The sequence below is a fragment of the Perissodus microlepis genome, chromosome 4 (assembly GCF_051167445.1).
Source record: "Perissodus microlepis isolate ML-2025 ecotype Zambia chromosome 4, ASM5116744v1, whole genome shotgun sequence".
In the NCBI taxonomy this organism is placed as follows: Eukaryota; Metazoa; Chordata; class Actinopteri; order Cichliformes; family Cichlidae; genus Perissodus; species Perissodus microlepis.
The window spans coordinates 11,234,866-11,259,344 of NC_140464.1; the positions used below are offsets into that span (position 1 = coordinate 11,234,866).

Consider the following 24,479-nt stretch of genomic DNA (forward strand, 5'->3'; position numbering starts at 1 on the left):
TTCGCAAGTTTATCGCCGCTCGTCATCCACGCCTCCCGCTGAACGCATAGCGCTACTTTGTACGCACTATGTTGCCTGGCGGATGGACATGTGACCAACATACCACTCTTGAACCCGATACCGTGTGTCTGATCACATGCCCTTCCGCCAGGCAACGTAGTGCCGTACAAGAGCGGAACAAACAAAACAAATCGTAGAATAGAAAAGCCACACCTGACTAAAAGCCGCAGGGTTCAAAGCTTGTGCAAAAAGTAGCGGCTTATAGCCCGACAATTACGGTATATATATATATACTTCAAGCTTGGGTCCTCTACCAGAGGCCTGGGAGTTTGAGGGTTCTGCGCAGTATCGTAGTTCCTAGGACTCCGCTCCTCTAGACAGAGATCTCAGATGCTGTTCCTGGGATCTGCTGGAGCCACTCATCTGGCTTATGAGTCACTGCACCTAGTGCTCCTATTACCACTGGGAGCATTGTTACATTTGCCCTCCACAGCTTCACAAGCTCTTCTCTATGCCCTTGGTATTTCTCAAGTTTCACGTGTTCCTTCTTCCTTATGTTGCTGTCATTCGGAATTGCTACATCTATCAGTACGGCCATCTTCTTCTGTTTGTCTACCACCACGGACATAGTCCCACAGGATCTTAGCTTGGTCATTCTCCGCCACCCTTGGGGGCCTCTCCCATTTTGACCTCAGGACTTCCATGCCATACTCGGCACAGATGTTTCTGTATGCTATGTGGTACTGACACTCACCAGTCCCCAGCCTCCTTCCTTCCACTTAGCCTACAGCCTCATGATGCTGGACTTGGGGTGAAACCCTCCATACATGGTCAGGAGCTCCCTGGTCTTGATGTCAGTGGCTTCTATCTCCTCCTTTGGCCAGCTTATTATCCTGGCATGGTATCTCATCACAGGCAGGGCGTAGGTGTTGATAGCCCAGATCTTGTTCTTACTGTTCAGCTGACTCCTCAGGATTTGCCTCACCCTCTGCAGGTACTTGGTGGTTGCAGCTTTCCTATTCATGGTTCCCATTTGCTTGTGGGATCCCCAGGTACTTGTAACTGTCCTCTATCTCTGCAATGTTGCCTTCTGGTAGTTCGATCCCCTCAGTTCTACCTTCCTTCTTTATCATCCGACTACACTTCTCCAGTTTGAATGACATTCCGATGTCATTGCTGTATATCCTGGTGGTGTGCATAAGTGAATCGATGTCTTGTTCATTCTTGGCATACAGCTTGATGTCATCCATGTAGAGGAGGTGGCTGACAACTGCTCCATTCTGTAGTCAGTAGCCAGTCTTGTTAATGATCACACTGAGGGGGTTCAGGCTTAAGCAGAACAGCAGTGGGGACAGAGCATCTCCTTGGTAGATCCAGCACTTGATGCTGACTTGTGCCATGGGCTTGAAGTTGGCCACATGTACACCATTCGGACTGGAGAAGTGTAGTCGGATGGTAACAAAGAGAGGGAAGGTAGTCAGACCTGAGGGGATCGAACTACCAGAAGGTAACATTGCAGACATAGCACAGTTACAAGTACCTGGGGATCCCACAGGCAAATAGGAATCATGAAGAGGTCACTAGAAAAGCTGCAACCATCAAGTACTTGCAGATTCTGCTGATTCTGAAGCTGCAGGTTTTATCTCTCTCCAAACAATATTGACTGAACCAGCAGCAAAAGAAGATCCAAACTACGCTTCACATAAACATCGTCATGAATTCCCTCTTACTTTTGCTGTTTTGCTTCCACCACGATAAAATCACACTTCATGCAGAGCTCTCTCTCTCTCTCTCTCTCTCTCTCTCTCTCGCAGTATACTTCAAATCTGTTTTCTGCATTATTCGCTTGCTTATTACGCACAAGTCTACCGTTGTTTACAGCGCTGTCAGCCGCTGTTTTTTTCCTTTTACTTACTTCCGAAAAGAAAGCCTCATTTCTACCGTTCAATAGGCTACTGAACAAATTTTAACTTTTTTAAATTATGCAAAATTGCAAAATGCTTGGCTGTGTCTCTAATAAAACCTCTGCAACTTTGCTCTGCTTCACTTCAGCAGCGTCAGCTAATGTTTATATGTTGATTAATGGTTTTCTTTCGTTTTTGATCTACTGCAGAATATTTTTATAAAATCCAAGGCCAGGAAAATCTCCTTCATGTTTTTCAGTTAGTTCGACACAAAGGCATCTGCTGTGATGCTTACACCTTTGATAAAGTCTCGCAAATGTCAGCTTTCTTTTTATAGATATAAAAATATGGAAATGTACTGATACGTGATCAGAATTATAATATTTCTGACTGTCTGATGCAAAATTTCCCCGATTCAAATCGAATTGAATCGAATCGACTCTAGAAATCAGTGACGATACCCAGCCCTTGATCAAACCCTGTTTTCAGGTGCAGAACATGGGAATAGAGCAGCTGCGAGAGAATGCAACATTAATGAATCAATGGTGCGGAAGTAGAGGAAGCAGGCAGAATGAGTTGAGTAAAGTTTGACTTATCTGACCGTTTGGTTTCACTTAATGCGCCTTATAATCCTTTGACGTCGACACTGTTGTGTTTGTTGTCTTCTGCTACCGAAGATTTATGTCAATTTGACAAGCTGAACGCATTCTTTACTGTACAGGAGACACTGCACGAGATTGATTGAAAATGGTCCACAGCCAATCAGGAAGCAGAACACAATGCGCTGTAAAATAACAAAAACAAAAAATCCAAAATTGCACCAAAAAAAATCCATGAAACAGCGAGGCTGCAAAAAGTGAATCACGTTTTAGCGAGGGACCACGGTAATCGGCATTCCAGGAAATCATGCATTGGCAAAAGTTCCCCTTTGCTTGGAATGCAAAGTGCAATTAAATGCGTTATTGTTTTAACACATTATTTTTTTCAAATTAATTAATTGTAATTAACCAGTGGGACCAGTCAAGGCACCCGTGGTGACCCTGTCCACTGACAAAAGTGCTAACAATGGGCACAATAGTGTACACTGGCAAGAGAATAGAACACCCCCACCAAGGCTGTAGAAAAGCAATACCGGAAGAACATGTGGAAGAACAATGCAACACGTAACAAAATTCTCATTGGCTAGTATATCTAAGAACACACCACAGCAACTTCCCTGAACATTATTCAGTAACCATCAAAGTGGCAGACATTCAAGAACAAGTTCAAGTATGAAGTGTTGGACAGCACCAGGCCCTGACATGATTCACACCTACTGGCTAAAGAAACTAATTGCACTAATTGAATAGAAACTAATTGAAAATAATGAGAGTCTAGCAGCACAAAAGAACCAGCTGCTAATGGATGAGACACACCTGGCTTACTGAGGACCAGAGTCCTATTCTCCAAAGATCCCCAGAAGGAAACAGTCCCATCCAACTACCAACCAATATCCGGCAGCTAAGACGAATGTGTAGATGGCTCAGTACATAAAGGGCCCATAAAGTGGTTGGCTGTCATGGCCACTTGACCATGACAGTTTCTGGTGGTGGTATGAACTCAAAGGCAGACAGCACTCGGAGGCACAGAGAATGAACGTGAACCAGACTTTATTTACAATGAGAGGAATGTACAACAAAATAATACTTCAACCTGCACACGAGGCACTTCTGTGATTTAACCTATGGTGCATAAACTAATGTCTTGATGCATGCTCAATCATCCAGGCAACTAAATCCCCAAAAGTTCTGTTTATCTGGGAGAAACGTTTCCCCAATGTATAAATCCTGGCAATCCTCATGGCACTTAATAGCGTACACTATATTACTCTGTTTGCGTCAGGGGCCCGATCTTTGGGGTGGACCAATTTTTGGCGCAGCTTGTTTTGGGGTTTAAAATCCACCAGTATTTACAAAAAATGTGTCACTGTTTCGATACTCCTGATACTACTTCTTCCACTGAAAACGCTATGTCCAGATGAACAGAATCAACTTTTGGGGATGCATAAACTAATAACAATAAAGTTTACTGTGATTAACAGCTGGTGAGTTACTATGATAAACTGTGAACTAGAACCACACTATGATGAACCATGAACTAGAACAATACTATGATTAACTAGAATAAGGCTATGATAGTTACCATGAATACACACACAAAACCATGAATGATGAATATTACACACTAGAGGAACTATGAAAGAGTCCAGAAATCATGCGCACAGGCTGGCATGTACAAGAGCCGGGGAACCCGATACTGGGTAACTGCTAGTACAGGAACCTCATGGCATGAGATTAAGGTGAAGGCTAGACTGGGGAAAGGGGCTGGGGTGCTCAGAGTCACTGTTACAGAAGAACAGGTGTCAAGGGGTGTTCCACACGCTGATCCAGGGTGAAACAGACAAATTGTGAACAGTCTCACTTTTTGCAGGTGGTGGCAAAGCCTAGAAGGGTAAGTGGTCCGGGTGAGCTGTGAGTGAGTCCAGAATGGAGATACGAACTGTTCCAGTTCCAGTTCCAGCAGGGAGGCAGGCAGGGGTATAAGCAGTGAAGCTGCCGAGCAGAACAGCGACTGAACAGAGATTTGATTATTGCAGGTTAGAAAATGGCGTCCGGTGAACTTCTGTGAGTAGAGAGGAAAAAACTGGTAAGTATGAGCAACACTATGAAACTCAGACATGAACTGTCACGGCCTACACTAACGGTGGTTAGCAGACCATCTGACGGAGAGTGATTGTGAGCGCTGGTCTTAAAAAGCTGACCGCCAAATTACTCCCAGGTGCAGTCTGTCATGATGCGACAACTCTGCCCAGAGGTGGAATCACCGCTGCTGTGGAAAAAAACAGCACTCACCCAGACCAGGACAGAAACACTAGCTACTGGTAGATAGACAAGTAATTCGAGACTGTAAGACCAGACTGAGCAACCTGTGGACTGCCAGGATTGACTAAAAGAAAGCCTATGGCTGAATGCCTCACACTTGGATCCTGGAATGCTTAGAACTATATGAGATCAACAGAACCCTAAGAGCCTTCATCAGGAATATGTGGATATTAACAATAGAAGCCAACTTCAAGCCAATTGTGCAAGTCAGCATCAAGTGCAGGATTTACCAAGAAGATACTCAGTCCCCACTGCTGTTCTACATAGTCCTAAACCTCCTCAGCCTTATCATTGAAAAGACTTCTGTACTAGAACAAGTACAGAATGGAGCAAATTTTAGCCACCACATCTACATGGATGACATCAAGCTGTAGGGGTGAACAAGACATAGTCTCGCTGATCCACACCACTAAGATCTACAGCAACAATATTGGAATGTTCACACTAGAGAAGTGTGGTTGGATGGCAAAGAAAGCAAAAGCAGTCAGAGCTGAGGGGATTGCACTACCAGAAGACAATATTGCTGCAAAGATACTGATAGCTTCCAGACCTCAGGTAGAGGACCCAAGCTGAAAGGACAAAGACACTTGCAGGGGGAGTGGGGAATTTTTATATATATGCAGACTATATTGCCAAAAGTATTAACTTAGACATCCAAATCGGGTGTTCCAATCAATAAGCGTATTCCAAGAGGATTATGGTGTGCAAATATCCATCAGGGAAAAAAAGGCAACTGTGACTATGTACTGACATTTAATAAGTATGTGAAAATGAATCTCCTCTGTAATGTGTTTTATTTCATAATGGACCATAGGTTTTAATTTTTGAATGAGGTTAGGAACAATCTTTTTGCATAAGAGTGTGGTGGCTCCTCTCTATCATCTCATTACAGCAGCTGCACCATCAGTTGCAAACTAAACAAGTCATGTGCTTAACATTTCTCCCTAGAGAGCCCTTTCAGCAAGGCTTTCTAACTATGAGATGTGAGACAGCAGCCTGCGTACATAACTGTAATTCAACAGGTTAAAATAAGAAGCTTGCAATCATAACTTTGTGTATGTAGGACTCTTTTCCCCCCCTACAGATTCTTAATCCTTTTCATTGCTCTTTAATGTATTGAGTGGCAGTTTTCATTTTTTAACAGCAGTGCTGCCTGGCTTAATGAAAAGTTGGACAAGAACAGGATCTGGATCAACTGGATCTCTACTGACCAGTGATCATGTGCACTGAAAGTGAACATTTCTGATTTTATTATTTTATTTTCTGTGTACTGTTTCAAATTCTAAAAGTTTAGTTATAAAGATTAGAGAAAGTGGATAAAATCTATATGTCTTACAATATTTTAAAGTATTTTAAAGTGGGGATAACTGTACAGTTTTATCCACCAGGGATGGGGAACATTTAAGGATTTGATATGTTAATGTTCTGACATTTTACTATTAATTTAAAAACATTCAAATCTGATGACAGCAACATGTTTCCAAAACATAGTATTAGAGTAAACATAGTATTAGAAAGAAACAGTTGGAGGAACGTTCCACAGGTTAAAATCTTAAAAATCTTAAAAGATTAATTAGCAACGGGTCAGTAACATGATTAAGTCTAAAAACAGCATGTCAGAGAGGGGGTGTTTAATGATAATAATAATAATGGATTGGATTTATATAGCGCTTTTCAAGGCACCCAAAGCGCTTTACAATGCCACTATTCATTCATTCGCGCATTCACACACTGGTGGAGGAAAGCTACGGTTGTAGCCACAGCTGCCCTGGGGCAGACTGACAGAAGCGAGGCTGCCATATCGCGCCATCGGCCCCTCTCGCCAGCACCAGTAAGGGTAGGGTAAAGTGTCTTGCCCAAGGACACAACGACCAGGACAGAGAGCCCAGGGATCGAACCGGCGACCTTCCGGTTACACATATGCTTCCCAAACCCCTGAGCCACGGTCTTGGGGCGACTGTGGCTCAGGGGTGAGCCTCTGCCAGACTTTACTTCTGTTTGTCAGAAGTAAAGTCTGGCAGAGGCTCACCCCTGCCAGACTTTACTTCTGTTTGTCAGAAGTAAAGTCTGGCAGAGGCTTACCAATAACAAGAAAAAAAACAAAACAACAAATTTTCTACAGTCTGTGATACAATGCTGTTCCTCATTGTAAAATTATGAAGACTTATAAAATCCAGGAAACATAAGATAACCTTTCCCGGATTTACTTTTGACCTTAATACCTTTTCATCTGCTGATAAGATGGAAAATATTAAGCCATGTGTGGGTCCTTTACTTTAATCATTTATCACTTACTAGGCAAAAAAACAAAACAAAAAAACAAATAAAAAAAGCTGTATCTTTATATTTTGCAGAAATGCATCAGTATTATTTGTGACATTGTTCTGGTATTTGGTTATCTGAGCTGACCAATCGTCCTTAAAGTCTGTTCCCAGTAGAGATATACAATACTTGTCTGGCATTAAGAGAAAGTCTGATGCTGAATTTGATGACAGATGCCTGAGATATTTATGTCCTGCAACTGTATACCAGTGACATTTCAGGACTTCTCCAAATTTAAATCTCATTACTGGTTACCATAGGGTACACTTCGTGCTTAGTGATAAACTGTGTCAATGTAATGCTATATGAACCTGAAAATCTGAGTGGAAAATATATACTCAGTACATTAATGCAAGTCTCCCAGCACTCTGAGCATAGTGTGACTAAAAGAATGTTCATGGGTCACCTGATCCAACCCTAACTTTGTTTTAAATAAAAGCGTTAAAAGTTTTCAGCTTAATATTCAATTGGAGGTTGTCCGTCTACTGAATCTATACTGGAAACTGGTTCCACAGGAAAGTAGCATGATAGCTGAAGACTCTGCCTTTCATTCAGTGGTTCCAAGAATTAAAGAAAATATAATGAGACAATTTTTTAATTAATTAATTAATTTATTTATTACAGAGGCTCTTCTGATCACAACTAACCCTTATGACTATCCAATGATCAGTCAGGGTGAAGTCACTGTCAAGAGCATCAATGATGTGGAGGAGTTCATTGCAACAGATGTAAAATCACATTTCATGTTTATCTGCATTCTTGCATTTGGGCATAAATCTCTTTTCTTTTTCAGAATATTTGTTTCTTTCATTTGTGTGAATTTCAGACTGCAATTGACATCTTGGGCTTTAGTGCTGAAGAGAAGTTAAGCATCTACAAGCTGACTGGTGCTGTGATGCATCATGGCAACATGAAATTCAAGCAGAAGCAGCGTGAAGAGCAGGCTGAACCTGATGGCAGTGAGGGTAACTGGCAAAATAGTAAAATTGTCATTATGAAGTTTTTTTGTTTATAATTGGGAGGATTGGGACATTAGAGGGAAGTAACATTTGAAGAAATGTACATTAATTAGATATTGTGCTATTTTTCCTCAGTGGCGGACAAGACTGCATATCTTCTGGGCCTGAACTCAGCTGATATGCTGAAAGCTTTGTGCTACCCAAGACTCAAAGGCAGCAATGAGATGGTGACCAAAAGTCAGACCGTCCCACAGGTAATTTAAATAAATTTTTAATAATGTTATATTAAAGATTTGGACATTATAGCTGTATTCTGGGTTTTGTATCATTATGAATTCTTGTTCGCTAGGTCAACAATGCTGTCTCAGCTCTGTGCAAATCTGTCTATGAGAAAATGTTCTTGTGGATGGTTATCCGTATCAATGAGATGCTGGACACAAAGCAGCCCAGACAGTTCTTCATTGGAGTGCTGGATATCGCTGGATTTGAGATCTTCGATGTGAGCACTTGAGACATTTCACCACATTTCTCAAACTTTAAATACTCTATTGCCATGAAATTAGACATGTTTGTACTATTACAGTTCAACAGCTTGGAGCAACTCTGCATCAACTTCACCAATGAGAAACTGCAACAGTTTTTCAACCATTACATGTTTGTCCTGGAGCAAGAGGAGTACAAGAAAGAAGGCATTGAATGGGAGTTCATTGACTTTGGTATGGACTTGGCTGCCTGCATTGAGCTTATTGAGAAGGTAAACAGCTGCTCTGGAAGAAATGTACATGGGGTTGCATATGTTACCTCTGTTGAAATTTTAATATGACATGTGCCATTTTCTCAGCCAATGGGCATCTTCTCCATCCTTGAAGAGGAGTGCATGTTCCCCAAGGCCTCTGACACAACGTTCAAGAACAAGCTGCACGATCAGCATCTTGGCAAGACCAAATGCTTTGAGAAGCCAAAGCCTGCAAAGGGCAAGGCTGAGGCACACTTCTCCCTGGTTCACTATGCTGGTACAGTGGACTACAATATCACTGGCTGGCTGGACAAGAACAAGGACCCACTGAATGACTCAGTTGTTCAGCTCTACCAAAAGTCATCAAACAAACTGCTGGGCTTCCTTTACGCAGCCCATGCTGGAGCTGAAGGTAAGAAACAAAAGTGTTCACATTTCTGACTCTCAGGTCTTATGGAGAACGCCCTGGTCATCCACCAGCTGAGGTGTAACGGTGTACTGGAGGGCATCAGAATCTGCAGGAAGGGTTTCCCCAGCAGAATCCTCTATGGTGACTTCAAGCAGAGGTGACAGCACATTACAATATTGGAAAGGAAAAATGGTTTCATTGTTGTTGTAAAGGGGAAACTTGAATATGATGGAAGAAAAATCCAAGTAACAACTGTAATTGTATCTCTCTTGAAGATACAAAGTGTTGAATGCCAGCGTCATCCCTGAGGGACAGTTCATTGACAACAAGAAAGCTTCAGAGAAGCTGCTTGGCTCCATTGATGTGGATCACACACAGTACATGTTTGGGCACACAAAGGTACACTTCATTATATTAATAGACATTAAAAAAACACTGTCCATTTGCACTTGTACTTATGCTTTCAATGATTAAATAGGTGTTCTTCAAAGCTGGTCTGCTGGGCACTCTTGAGGAGATGAGAGATGAGAAACTGGCTGAGCTGGTGACCATGACTCAGGCTCTCTGCAGAGGATACGTCATGAGGAAAGAGTTTGTGAAGATGATGGAGAGGAGGTAACATTATCATACTAAACTCTATTGTATTCTCTTTTGTATTTCCTTCCTCATATTAAGATCCTACGACACTAAAAGTAACACTCTCATATTTGGTTTTTAGAGAATCTATCTTCTCCATCCAGTACAACATCCGTTCTTTCATGAATGTCAAGAACTGGCCATGGCTGAAACTGTACTTCAAGATCAAGCCTCTTCTGAAGAGTGCTGAGACTGAGAAGGAGTTGCAGAACATGAAGGAGAACTATGAGAAGATGCAGACAGACCTGGCTGCTGCTCTGGCCAAGAAGAAGGAACTGGAAGAGAAGATGGTCGGCCTGCTGCAGGAAAAGAATGACCTGCAACTTCAAGTGGCTGCAGTAAGTATGAAACAAAAGAACAAATATATAATGCCTATAATCTCTTGTATGCAGGTTAGCTGATTCTGACTGTGTATGTGGCACAACAGAATGTAGATTTTTTTAAATGAATAATGAATTGCCAAGACACACGACATGACAACACTAAATTATACATTGTTTTCTGTTCAATGTATTATAGGAGGTTGACAATCTCTCTGATGCTGAAGAAAGGTGTGAGGGGCTCATTAAGAGCAAGATCCAGCTCGAGGCCAAACTCAAAGAGACAAGTGAGAGACTGGAGGATGAAGAGGAAATCAATGCTGAGCTGACTGCTAAGAAGAGGAAGCTGGAGGATGAATGCTCTGAGCTGAAGAAAGACATTGATGACTTGGAGCTCACCTTGGCCAAAGTGGAGAAGGAGAAACATGCCACAGAAAACAAGGTTCAATTTATCTATATCTGAGTTATTTAAAAAACAGAAACCTCTAAATTCAAATATATTAATTCTTTCCTGAGATATAGTTGTTAAGTTATATTTAAATACATCCTTTGTACAATTCTTAGGTGAAAAACCTGACAGAGGAGATGGCATCTCAGGATGAGGCCATTGCCAAGTTAACAAAGGAGAAGAAAGCCTTACAAGAGGCCCATCAGCAAACACTGGATGATCTCCAGGCAGAGGAGGACAAAGTCAACACTCTGACCAAGGCCAAGACAAAGCTGGAACAGCAAGTTGATGATGTAAGAAAATTATAATCATATTGATTTTTAATGGAAAGAGTATTGAATCATTGTCTTTCCAACCATTTGAATCAACTGACATGACTTTATAGCTTGAGGGTTCACTGGAGCAAGTGAAGAAGCTCCGCATGGACCTTGAGAGAGCCAAGAGGAAGCTGGAGGGAGATCTGAAACTGGCCCAGGAATCCATTTCATGTACAGTCTTCAACTGTAAATGATGAATTTACAAGTTTTAAACTTGAAAAAATCTACAACATATCTTGCAATTTGTTACTGTAGGGGACCTTGGAGAAAATGTGCAGGACTCTTGAGGATCAACTAAGTGAACTCAAAGCCAAAAACGATGAGAACGTTCGTCAGCTGAATGACATTAATGCCCAGAAGGCGAGACTTCAAACAGAGAATGGTAAGTGATGTATAACAAAGAAGTTGTCTTTTGGTGGTGTTATCAATTTTAAACACTTAGATATATTCGTAATATAGAGGTGACCACAAATTGCGACTAACCAGTCGGTAAAATTAAGAAAACTAATAATAGAACCTGTTTACTATTTACAAGTGAGTTCAGTCGCCAGCTTGAGGAGAAAGAAGCTCTTGTTTCTCAGCTCACAAGGGGCAAGCAGGCCTTCACTCAGCAGATTGAGGAACTGAAGAGACACGTTGAGGAGGAAGTGAAGGTTGGAACTATTTTCTCTCTTCTTATATATCATAGCACTTACTACTTTAAACACATAAGTTTTAAATCAGCTGGACTGTCCTCTAATTTGGTTCCTAGTTGTTACCATTTAAATTTCTCATCCTCTCAGCATTAGACTCTAAAGTTGTCCACCTGACATTGATTGTCTCTTCAACAGGCCAAGAACGCCCTGGCTCATGCTGTTCAGTCAGCACGTCATGACTGTGATCTGCTCAGAGAGCAGTTTGAGGAGGAGCAGGAGGCCAAGGCTGAGCTGCAGCGAGGAATGTCCAAGGCCAACAGTGAGGTGGCTCAGTGGCGATCCAAATATGAGACTGATGCTATCCAGCGCACTGAGGAGCTGGAGGAGGCCAAGTAAGTCACCATACTTTCATTGTTTAAATTAGTTTTCAGACTTAAAACCAACCAATTCAGCCTTAATAAAAACAAAATTATTTAAACAATAGGAAAAAGCTTGCCCAGCGCCTGCAGGAGGCTGAGGAATCCATTGAGGCTGTGAACTCCAAGTGTGCCTCACTGGAAAAGACCAAGCAGAGGCTGCAGGGTGAGGTGGAGGACCTCATGATTGATGTGGAGAGAGCTAATGCTCTGGCTGCCAACCTTGACAAGAAGCAGAGGAACTTTGATAAGGTAAAGTTTTAAACATAACCAATATCATCAGAATAATCATACACGTATAATAACAACCAACTAATTAACCTACATTAACATAGGTCCTGGCAGAATTTAAGTTCCTAAATCCTTTCTTCCTCAGCTGTCAATAACAGTTTGTTATCTATGCAGACTGAGGAGGACAAGAAGAATGTGGTCAGACTTCAGGATCTGGTGGACAAGCTGCAGCTCAAAGTCAAGGCTTACAAGAGACAGGCTGAGGAGGCTGTGAGTAAAATGTTTTGCGATTTTACATATGGAATGCATAACTTTATAAACGACATATATTTAGCATATATGACCAGATATTTAAAAAAACAACAACAACATATTGTCACACTGTACAGGAAGAACAGGCCAACACCCACATATCCAGACTGAGAAAGGTCCAGCATGAGATGGAGGAAGCTCAGGAGCGTGCTGACATTGCTGAATCTCAGGTCAAAAAACTGAGAGCCAAGAGCCGTGATGTTGGAAAGGTAATTCATGTAATTTGTTTTACAGAAAATTTAGCTTTGTTTAATAGAGTTGTTTGATAGAAGTTCTATACATTAATAATTTACTGTGGATTGAAAGTAGAAGACAGTGTAGATATTTTTATGCCCTGTGTAAATTTCAATCCAGCTATATAAAATGAGATGGGACAAATTCTACAAACGTTTTTAATATATGTTGAATAAGTCTTTTTTTATTTCTTCTTTCTTCCAGGGCAAAAGTGCTGAATAATGGACATCCTCTGAAACTTTTTGATGGCATTCATAAAATATGAACTAGCTGTTGAATTGGCTTCTTATGATGTACTGATTTAATAAACTCTTTGACTATGATTTAATGATGTTTATTCAGTATCATTTACTCTGCATTCTGTAAAAGTTCAATTGGAAAATACAATGTTCAACACAGTAGTTTCTTCAGAATTGATGATTTATGATTTATAGCTACAGGACATTGTCCTTTCATATGGGGACAGTGCTTCTTCTTAGTGTTCTCCCTAGCTTTCAGCATTAGTCATGGCATGGTTAGATTAATATTTTTAAAAAACGAGGTTCATATTAACACAAATTCAATCAGGCATCTTCAAATTAAACTGAAGATGATTGATTTTGACTTCTTAATTCTATCTATTTACAGTTATAAAAATATTCCTTGAGATACAGCAGTATATAAAGGCTGATAATAAAAGGTCCAAATGTATGTTATTACCAAACTTTGATAGGGACATTAGGTAGAAGTGTCAAAATAAGACCCCACAGTTGAGAAACTGTGGGGTCTTAAGAAACGTACATAAAAAAAGACAGACTGAAATCTGTAGTTATCATTTTATAGTTTAATTTTGAGGCAGTTCAAGTGTGGACACAAAGCTATGCCACTGATATAATACTGTTATAAACCTAATATAGCCTCCGTTTATACAGTTAATTCTCTCTAATTCACTAATTTGTTTCTTCAAACACTTACAGTATGAGCAATACATTCTAAATTGACAAATTCACAATTCACTATGTCCTTCACATAAAACCAAAGCATGAGAATGTGATTAAAACACAAGCCACACATTACTGATTAAATCAGCCAACTGCACAGGCACATGGTCAACTTTATATATATTCCAGAGGTCTCTGACATCTGTTTATGCTTACTGACACATAAGGCCACACTTGCTGTGCTTCTCCCCGGTGTCTGTATTTGGGTCTGCTCCACAAACACACTGGCTGCTCAGCCGTGACATGTTGGTGGCTTTCTATTTTTAATCATGCTGTAGAGCTTACCTAAACTGAAAATGGGCAGTCATCAAATGAATTATACAGGCCCCTAATAAAATCTGATATCTCCCCCACGGCACATCTCATGCTCAGAAGAAATCACACTGAACCTAGACTGAAACACTTGACATAGAGACTGGACTACAGATAAATTAACATTCAAAGACCCAGAGACTGTTACATCTGTCTTCTCCTCATTCACACGTGTTTGTTTGTTTGTTTGTTTGTTTGTTTGTTTGTTTGCTTGCTTGCTTGCTTGCTTGCTTGTTTGTTTGTTTGTTTGTTTGTTTGTTTGTTTGTTTGTTTGTTTGTTTGTTTGTTTGTTTGTTTGTTTGTCTGGTTGGTTCTACTGAATTTTATTTTTCTTTTTAGTGTACTTCCAACTCTCCAGGTTCTCTTCCATCCACTTCCTATTTTCACTACAGATCACACTGTCATCTACCAACGTCATAGTCTATGGCAGGGGTCAGCAACCTTTCACATCCAAAGAGCCATTTGGACCCGGTTTCCACGCAAACAAGAACACTGGGAGCTGCAAATACATTTTGACATCTAAAATGAAGATAACACTGTATATATTGTTTTTTACCTTTATGCTTTGTGTGAACAACTAAGGTGTGTTGCTTATGAAATCCATGAAGTGCTACAGAGAAAGTTACATTTTATTTATGTAATTAACACATTTTGAACTCTTAAAGACATATAACAAAAGGAAAGACACCCAGCTGAACTAAAATGATCCATGCAGCAAACAAAAACGGTTGTGCTGCCACCCTTATATTGCCTTTGGGCTTTTGGAGCCTTGACCTGACTTTTAAAAAATAATTGGAAAAAAAGCACTATGCTGCTAAAAGATGAAAAATAGATATTTGCAAAATTCTGCCTAAATATGTATTTTACCAGGTTAATGTGTGTGGTCGGGTGCGGTCTGCAGCACCGCTGCAGGGGAGGGGACGCTCCTGAGCAGCACCCGCAATCACGCCTCGCCGCCTTAACGTCTGTGCTATCTATGCTGTTGTGTTGGTATGTTTCGGGCTGTGAGCTGAAAAGCTACAGCCGGCTGTATGCGTACAGCAACCGTGTGTGAAAAGTGGTCAATAAAGAGATGCTGAAAAGCATGTTCATGCAAACATCGTCAGGTCTGCCGTGATATGTTTACAATGGAACTTCTGCTTCGGGGCTGTACGAAATCACTTTCATCTTTACGCAGGACTGTAAGCTGTCATCTGTGAGGCGTGAGCGGTGTTTGTTTTTAACATACAGGGAGTGCAGAATTATTAGGCAAATGAGTATTTTGTCCACATCATCCTCTTCATGCATGTTGTCTTACTCCAAGCTGTATAGGCTCGAAAGCCTACTACCAATTAAGCATATTAGGTGATGTGCATCGCTGTAATGAGAAGGGGTGTGGTCTAATGACATCAACACCCTATATCAGGTGTGCATAATTATTAGGCAACTTCCTTTCCTTTGGCAAAATGGGTCAAAAGAAGGACTTGACAGGCTCAGAAAAGTCAAAAATAGTGAGATATCTTGCAGAGGGATGCAGCAGTCTCAAAATTGCAAAGCTTCTGAAGCGTGATCATCGAACAATCAAGCGTTTCATTCAAAATAGTCAACAGGGTCGCAAGAAGCATGTGGAAAAACCAAGGCGCAAAATAACTGCCCATGAACTGAGAAAAGTCAAGCGTGCAGCTGCCAAGATGCCACTTGCCACCAGTTTGGCCATATTTCAGAGCTGCAACATCACTGGAGTGCCCAAAAGCACAAGGTGTGCAATACTCAGAGACATGGCCAAGGTAAGAAAGGCTGAAAGACGACCACCACTGAACAAGACACACAAGCTGAAACGTCAAGACTGGGCCAAGAAATATCTCAAGACTGGTTTTTCTAAGGTTTGATGGACTGATGAAATGAGAGTGAGTCTTGATGGGCCAGATGGATGGGCCCGTGGCTGGATTGGTAAAGGGCAGAGAGCTCCAGTCCGACTCAGACGCCAGCAAGGTGGAGGTGGAGTACTGGTTTGGGCTGGTATCATCAAAGATGAGCTTGTGGGGCCTTTTCGGGTTGAGGATGGAGTCAAGCTCAACTCCCAGTCCTACTGCCAGTTTCTGGAAGACACCTTCTTCAAGCAGTGGTACAGGAAGAAGTCTGCATCCTTCAAGAAAAACATGATTTTCATGCAGGACAATGCTCCATCACACACGTCCAAGTACTCCACAGCGTGGCTGGCAAGAAAGGGTATAAAAGAAGAAAAACTAATGACATGGCCTCCTTGTTCACCTGATCTGAACCCCATTGAGAACCTGTGGTCCATCATCAAATGTGAGATTTACAAGGAGGGAAAACAGTACACCTCTCTGAACAGTGTCTGGGAGGCTGTGGTTGCTGCTGCACGCAATGTTGATGGTGAACAGATCAAAACACTGACAGAATCCATGGATGGCAGGCTTTTGAGTGTCCTTGCAAAGAAAGGTGGCTATATTGGTCGCTGATTTGTTCTTGTTTTGTTTTTGAATGTCAGAAATGTATATTTGTGAATGTGGAGATGTTATATTGGTGTCACTGGTAAAAATAAATGATTGAAATGGGTATATATTTGTTTTTTGTTAAGTTGCCTAATAATTATGCACAGTAATAGTCACCTGCACACACAGATATCCCCCTAAAATAGCTAAAACTAAAAACAAACTAAAAACTACTTCCAAAAACATTCAGCTTTGCTATTAATGAGTTTTTGGGGTTCATTGAGAACATGGTTGTTGTTCAATAATAAAATTATTCCTCAAAAATACAACTTGCCTAATAATTCTGCACTCCCTGTAGTTCACGGTAGAGAACAGCTGCTGACATAACATGGATCCGAAGGTCCATAACTGGCCTACCTGGGGTTGAAAGTCTCGATAAATGCACGGCGTTTCAGCGGGTACACCGGCTTCCGCGAGTGTGACACTTATTTTGAGCGATGAAAAAATAAAAGAATATAATTGTATTTTTATATTTCAATATCACAATAATCTTCCAATTTAGAACTACAAGTTAAAAAAGAACTAACATAAATAAAATACACTTTAGCTAAATACTTCTAATTTATTTTCCCAAACCACACGGAGCCGCACTATAAGGACTAAAGAGCCGCATGAGGCTCCGGAGCCGCAGGTTGCCGACCCCTGGTCTATGGAGACTTCTGCCTGACTTAATCTGTCAGCCTGTCCATCACCTTTGCAAACAAGGATCCCACTCTCTTGGCATTCTATAATATGCTTACTCTTGATCCAGACACAGTCCAGCCCTTTCTGACATTCTCTATACTTCTCCATCAACACTCTTAAACAATCTGGCTAAAAAATCCACTACTCTCTTTCCTAGATATCTTTTTACCTTCACAGATTTGTCATTTGAGTCAACTGCTGCATTTGAAAGAGTGTCCACTGGCCTGTAAGTGTAAATAGACTGCAGAGTGCCTCAGGGAAACGTAGAGCAGCACACATGATGGTAAGCAGATATTGATTTCCAGACTTTGCTCTCAGTAGTGGTCCAACACAGTCTACTATGACATGGTCATGTTCAAATGGCTGATCCACTAGAGGAATAGGACATAATGGAGCTAAGTGTATCCCCTGATTTGGTTTACCAGCAGTATGGTAAATGCTTTAATCAAACCCAGTACGTTTTTGTGACACACTTCCAGACCACTGGCATGAGCCAGGGACAAGACTTTATGTCTATATATGGTTGGCATAACAATCTGTTTAACTGCACTTTCTGCAACTGATGGAGACCACTGATGCATTAAAACATCTTGTTTTACAATATAGGCATGTTGGTCTTTATTGGGTTAATCAGCACTTACCACACGATTGAAACAGCTTTGTAATGTTTCGTCAGCTTGTAGGGCTGAGAACAAGTGTTTTCTGGTCAGGGGGAGCGATGTGTTCTTCAAGGCCCCTAATGCTCCTCTGGCTCTACCTTATCTAGAAGTAACAAAACATTGTATTCCTCAGTTTAAAGTTTACCCTCCTCTGAAAATTAGGAAATCTGGAAGGAAGTCTGAAGAAGTCTGTGGTCTTCTGATTTAGGAGATTGTCTAAAACCTCCAGACATGGAAGTACTAAACTTCCCGCAATGTCATTCCCCATTAACATGGCCACACCATCTATTGGTAAGGCAGGGAAAATGGCAACAGGGAAAAATCCTGTAACTATGTCTTATTTTATATAGACTCTGTGAACTGGCCTGGGAACGTAGCCCAGCTCTATCCCATGCAGAACAGAGTTGAAACCACAGGTACTCTCTGCTGAAAAAGGTATGACGCTAGAGAGAATGACAATCTGGGATCCTCCAGTGTCCCTCAAAATACTTACTGGTTTCCGATCAGGGTGATCAGCTGTCAGTGACACCAATCCATCAAAAATGAAAGGTTCAAAACAAGGGTCAGGAATCTTATCACCACAACCAAGGACCTCATTGCGGGACTCTGTTGGAAATTTGACTGTGTTTTTCAAGCTTGGCCACCTTCTGTTTATTCAAATACAGAACAACATGCTCAGGATGCAGTTTTCAAAGTCTTTCTTATCAAAGATGATTCCCTTCTCTCTGGCAAATCCCACATAAGTTTGATCATAAGGTTTCCTCTGTTGTCGAAACTTCTGTCTATAAGCTTCAGGGACCAACTCATAAGCCTGCAAGACAGCTGCTTTAACACTGATAATTTAGACTGCCTTTTAAAGGAAGAATGGCCATCACCATTTGAGCTTTACCAGAAAGTTTGCACTGTAACAAAAGGAGCCAAATATCACTAGGCCACTGCAAAGCACCAGCAATGCATTCAAACGCTGCAAAATATGAGTCAACTTCAGCTTCTCTAAAAGCTGGCACTAGGTTGCTGACATCAAATGCTGTAGCAGACATGGGGGTAGAACCCACAGAGTCAGCAGAGGCTGGGATTCCATCTCAAGCTTGTGCAGCTTTACTGCTTTGTCTGCCTCTATCTCCAGCCACCTAATTTCAATCTCCAGCTGAGCTCGCCTGGCCTGGCCATTTTCTTCAGCCTCCAAATGGAGACATAACAACACTTTTAGCCAAGCTCCATCTTGGCCTTTTGAAGTCCTAGAAGACAGTGGATCATAGCTAGGGAGTGTACAAGCTGTCTTCCCCCACTCATCCACCTCACCATCCACACTGGGACCATCTTTATGGTCCTCTTGAAACAAGGCAGCTTGGCTTGGCGCAATAGAAACCTCAGGCAGATCAGGCGCTTGAATCAAACCAGCTTCCATCAACTTGGCCACTACTAGAGCTTTTAAATCACTTTTAAGGACTGGTGTTGGGACCTGCAGCTTAAAGTGGTCCACAATGTGCAGCAAATCCCACTCGTGGCAATTATTAAGATGTTCAAAAGACGGAGCCGCTAAAAAGCATGCCAAACAAAATATAGCCAACATAGCACTTGAACACTAATGAAAAGACTACCCTAAGCCAAAAACATTTTCACAGGGATCCTGTTTGTGTCTCCTGGACGAGCCCCCACTTATGTTAGGAGTCCTAGAGGTCAGAGAAGGTAACATAAAAGATAGTGTCATGATGGTAAGATTGGACTTAAAAAGGCTATTATATTACCAAACCAACAAACAACCAATACCAAACCACTTTTCTAGTAAAGCGTGTGTGTCTAACTACTTAAAAGAAAATAATAGTTAGAATAATAATAATAGTTAGAAAGACTTTCTAACTAAACTGACTAACTGAAAAACAAATAAAACAAAACACAGGGGAGGAGCAAAACCCAAACGGCTTTCACTTCAGGTTTCAAACAGTAGAAATCAAAATTAACCTTACAGGCTTCAGTAAAACTAACATTATATAAGTAAATCAACAATACAAAGAAAACTCAAAGACAAAAGCAATACAGGGCAACTGCACACTGTTCCTCAGCCTTTTAAAGGTGCAGGTGTGACCAATCAGTTGCTAATTGGTCTGCCTCACTTCTTCTTTAAGGCCAGGGGCTGTAACATTGTATAATTCCCCTCTCACCCCTGTGGATGGGTTAGGGTTAGTACTGTTAATACTGTTCATACTCATCTTGTAGTCAAGCATCTGATTGCTGCTGCTGTGGTGTAGATCAGCAGGTTGGTTTCAATGATGGTCACAGTAGGGATTGTACGTAGTGCTGCATTCACATCTTAGACCTTCAGAGGGTACCTCACGTAGTCTTGGTAACCGGCAACAGAGGCTGCTCTCGCACTCAACATTCCTTCTTCCACCATACGTAGGGGGTGATGATATCTCCCTCATGACCTGGCTGCCCCTTGCCATAGCAGTTGTGTGGTATTACCTTGTCGATCTCTAGCAACCCCTTCCTATGGGGTTACTTGCATAGTAACATTTCAACAGTGCCCTGTTCTCTTACCCACTCTGGTGAGGAGTCAAACCACCAATTGGAATTTTTTTGGTGTGTAGGGGTGGACATATAATGCGTTAATTGCACTTAATTTATTTGGAAATGCGTTAAAAAAAATTAACACATTTAATCACACTTTGCATTCGAAGCAAAGGGGAACATTTGTTAATGCATGATTTCCTGGTATACCAATTACACTGATGAACACAGCTACTAAAATAGAAGAATCACAAGATCACAAGATTCTGATCAGAGGCAAATTTAATTTCAAGAGACTGCCCGACGGAAGTCTTGATAAAAGCGTAGATTTGTGCAAACTGTGCAAAAAGGAGTTTGCATACCACCAAAGCACTTCAACCTTACGGTACCATCTAAATGCAAAACATGTTGCAGCAAGCACAGAAACTGTTGGAGCTGTTAGCACTAGCAATTCGAGTACCAACAAAAGGCCAAACTTGATGAAATGACTGACTTCAGGACCAAAATTGGGGGACAGGGCTATTACATGGGGAAACCTTTTGAATACAAGTGCGCTGATCCACACAGGTGTGCACACGGGTGTCCACTGTTCATAGACATAAACTATACCTTTATTGGCTGCTATTTCCAAGCACAATGTGCGCTGTCGGTCCTGCTTGCTACACAACAACATTCAACATTTCGTATTTACTGCTGTTTACACTTAGCTAGATTAATGTGATGGTGTTGTGTTTAGTATGTTGCTCTGTTTTTTGGTTTTTTTTTGCTTGTTTTCTCTTCTTTTTCTCTCAACAGGTGATCCAGGAGATTTTTTTTTCTTTTTTTTTCTCTTCCTTCTCTTTTTAAGTGCCCTCTCTCACTGTCCCTCTTCCCTTCTGTTTTTCTTTTCCTTCATCTTTCTTTCTCCCTTTCCTATCCCTCAGTCATGTCTGTCCCGTCTGTAACAACTGAAAATATAATAAAATAAATAATAACAACAAAGGTCGATCAAATGGACCAATACGGCAAGGCCATGATGATCCATTTGGCAAAGTAAATCCATTGGGTATCCTTGTTGGTCTTCAGACAACAATTTTGATGGCTAAAGAACCAAATGGGACAGGCAAAAAAAAAGAAAAAAAGAAAAAGAAATTTTTTAGCTAAGTCTCAACAACCCTAGAGGTTGTGTCCCATTTTGTCCTCATGACTTCCAGGCCATACTCGGCACAGATGTTCCTGTATGTTATGCCAGCCACTTGGTTATGGCGTTTCATGTATGCCCTGTCTGATAGCATCTTGCACCCTGCTGTTATGTGCCGGATTGTCTCAGAGGCATCTTTGCACAGCCTATACCTGGGGTCTTGCTTTGTGTGGCAGACCCTCTCTGACCCACCCTTTTTTTTTAAACAGTATGTTTATTGAGTTTTATATTACAGAACAAGCAAAGAATAATAGTACAGTTAACATTAGATTTATTTTGAGAACATAGTCCCCAAAATAAACAAATACAAATTAAAAGAAACAATAATAATAATAACAATAATAATAAAAAATAATAATAATAATAAAATAAAACAAAACCCATGCACAGCATGGGTAAAACAAACAAAGCAAGATGCGAACGAAAAATAAAAACAACAAAAACAAAGAAACAGACAAAAAAACAAAACAAACAAACAAAAAACAACAACAAAACAACCCCCCCCCCCCCCCCCCCCAAAAAAAAAAACCCAAAAAATAAAACAAACAAACAAAACAAAAAACTCAGCACCAAGTATCATTTTCTAAATTAATTCCCTTCATAATGTCTCAGAAACTCAGTTAAAGGTAACCATATTTCTTCAAAATCTACTCCCTTTCCTCTGACAATATAAGTAAGTCGTTCCAATACAATACATGATGCCATCTCCTTCACCCACATATGACTTGAGGGTACATCCATTTTCTTCCAATACAAAGATATTAACCGCCTAGCTTGCAGGAGTCTAAAGTCAATTAACTCTAGCTGTCTGGTGCTAAAGTCACAATTCTTTGGGTATATACCCAACACACACATTTTTGCTTCAACAGGTATATTTACTCCAACAATCTTAGATAAAGTTTGCGTGATTGATTTCCAGTACTGCTGTAATTTTGGACAGCTCCATACACAGTGAAACAGAGTGCCCTTCTCGTCTAAACATTTACTGCAACTATCTGGGATGACAGGCGACCAGCGATTCAGTTTGACTGGGGTTCTGACCCACCCTTTAGTGTGGTCTCTATGACTCTTGTGCCAGGAGCTTGTTCCTGTGCTGCTATGATTAATGCCTCTGTGCTATATTTCAGTCCAGCTATGTCCAGCCATTGGTAGGATTTCTTGATATCAGCCAATTCTTCTAACAAATGGTGGTTCCTGTTCTTGTTCCTCTTCTTTTTTGGGTTTCAACTGCCTGACGTATTCACTAAGTACACTATTAGTTGTGGCCATCTTCCTGATGCACCCATGGATGTTTGTTGTTTAATCCTGTTGAAAAAGCATGATTCTATGAAGGGTTGCATAACATACAGGAACTACATCATCTGTACTTACTGTTCTTTAATAAGAAAAGAAAACCTACAATCTTTTGTCTTTTGTTGTAAAAGAACCATATAGCATTACATTATGACCAGCAAATTTAAGAATTATCATGGAAGCAAAGAAGAAAGAGTAGGGAAGGGGTTAAGATGGTTCAGCAAAACCTTGACTTCACTCCTTGCTATTCCTCTCCCTTCTCAAACTCTCAATAATTATTTTAACTCTATCTCTGTATTGTGTTTACTGTATTTAAATTCATTTATAAATCTAACCATGATGATTTTTTTATGGTCAGTATCTGACAAAGTCTGCCTACAACTTTTTTTTATTTGGGGTGGTTGGGGTTCAATCAAATATATATTACATATATATTAGTGCCTGTATGGGTAGCAAGTGATAGCAAAGTGATCATTTATACAATGGTTCGGAAGGGAGTCATGCTCTTCTGTAATGCCAGGGCTAAAAGGAAGCAGATGAAGTCAGTTATTTTCCTGTTTTGGTTATAGCTCCTCCTTAATCACATGTGTCTACTCTGCAATTTTTTATTTATTTTTTGCTCTGCTGCCTGATTCTAAGAATTATAGTTAAAATGCACAACATCTTGTACTTTATCCCTTATCTATAACGCCATACTTTTTAGCAAATTAAATATGAATATTAAACAATAAAAAGAGAAAAAGAAAGTACATAAATTAAGATTAAGCTTAAGTTGGGTTATGGTGTTAATATCATTTCTAAATGTGTCCTATAAATATATCTTTCTCTTGTGCCAAACACAAATTGCTTCCCTTTGCTGGAAATAAGCTGGTAAGCTGCTGGTAAGATGGCAAATATTAAGCCAACTCCATGCAAAACTTGGAAATGAAAGTTAACCACGGGGTTTCTCTTCTGTAAATCATTTAGCACTCACTCAATACATCAAAAATTAAAATCTATGTATTTCCCAGGAGATATACAACACCTGTCTGGCATAAACAGAAAGTCTTACCATGAATTTTATTTCAGATGTCTGAGATTTCTATGCTCTGTAACAGAACACCAGTGACATTTCAAGACTTCTCCAAATTTAAATCCATTACTGGCTGTGATATTACATTAACAGGACACGCATGTGCTTAGTATAAGCTATGTGAACTTAATATCTGTTTCCCTTCAAGATTTATTTGAATAAATCATCTACAAACCATGCAATACAGTATTATAATTTGCTTTAGACATTTTGTGGGCATTACTGATCTCCTAAAAATGCAATTTATATACTTTCAGTGAAATATGAACCAAATGACATTGGAATACTGTTTTTTTTAAAAATAAGAAACATAATTATATTGATTGTAAAAATAGTTTTAATAAAAGAAAAATTTGAATTGATGCCATTTAAGTATAATGTAATTAATCTGCCATTATTATTACATATAATTTGTTCTTTAATAAAATAAAGAAATAAAATGTATATACATTTATTATTGTACGTATTATTATTAAAATCCTTTGTAAAATGGTAA

At 40.3% G+C, this 24,479-nt stretch overlaps 1 pseudogene across 1 annotated transcript; it reads left to right on the top strand.

Annotated features, from left to right (window-relative positions):
- Window positions 1-5,182: 5,182 nt before the first annotated feature.
- Window positions 5,183-13,116, top strand: LOC146388386 (uncharacterized; annotated as a pseudogene). Its single transcript, XR_014799997.1, has 20 exons — window positions 5,183-5,282; window positions 7,772-7,875; window positions 7,974-8,112; window positions 8,242-8,360; window positions 8,456-8,605; window positions 8,690-8,860; window positions 8,948-9,408; window positions 9,527-9,650; window positions 9,730-9,866; window positions 9,970-10,225; window positions 10,407-10,649; window positions 10,772-10,948; window positions 11,041-11,148; window positions 11,228-11,354; window positions 11,459-11,625; window positions 11,803-11,999; window positions 12,092-12,275; window positions 12,429-12,524; window positions 12,644-12,775; window positions 13,005-13,116. The product of XR_014799997.1 is annotated as an uncharacterized LOC146388386 (transcript).
- The last annotated feature ends 11,363 nt before the right edge of the window (window positions 13,117-24,479 follow it).